This window comes from Octodon degus, unplaced genomic scaffold, assembly GCF_000260255.1.
Source record: "Octodon degus isolate 3935 unplaced genomic scaffold, OctDeg1.0 scaffold00089, whole genome shotgun sequence".
NCBI classification, from domain to species: domain Eukaryota; kingdom Metazoa; phylum Chordata; class Mammalia; order Rodentia; family Octodontidae; genus Octodon; species Octodon degus.
The window spans coordinates 5,965,553-5,966,165 of NW_004524665.1; positions in this window are offsets into that span (position 1 = coordinate 5,965,553).

Genomic DNA, 613 nt, shown 5'->3' on the forward strand with positions numbered 1-613 from the left:
AGCCTTGCAGTGAATGCCAGCTCTGCTCCTCACCCCTCTCCTTGCCTGAAGGCTTCTGCTAGGAAGTCCGAGTGCTCGGAACCCACAGGAGTGGTGTATGAAGACTCTCCACCCGGCGCCTCCTGTCTGCAGCTTGCTTTCCACAGGTGCCAGGGTTCCTGGGCATGAAGGGTCCAGCGTCACACTGGGTCACTGCCCTCTTTGTTGGCTCCTGCCCACCCTATTTAGCATCTCACTCTTCACCAGCATTTCCGGCAGTTCTCTCCCAAATCAACTCCTGGGCTGAAATCTTTTCTTCCCTGAGAGCCTGCACTCTGGGATGCTGGACTAAGACAGTTCTCATGTCCATTGAAGCTTATCCCTGTAGGTCCTGATATTTATGTGGCGTAGTCTGAGACAGGGCAACTGCGCACTGCAGCCAGAGGCCTTGGTCCTGTGTGGGACCCCAGGACCCAATGTGGGCTTCACCATCTGGTGTGGAGCCATACTGGCTACAGGCTTTGTCCAGGCCTAAAGACCTCAGCCAGTTATTCAACTGGAAGCTGAGTAGATAATATGCATTTGGTGGATTTTGCAAAGGTTCTACCATGGAAATTCTTAAATATGCAGGAAA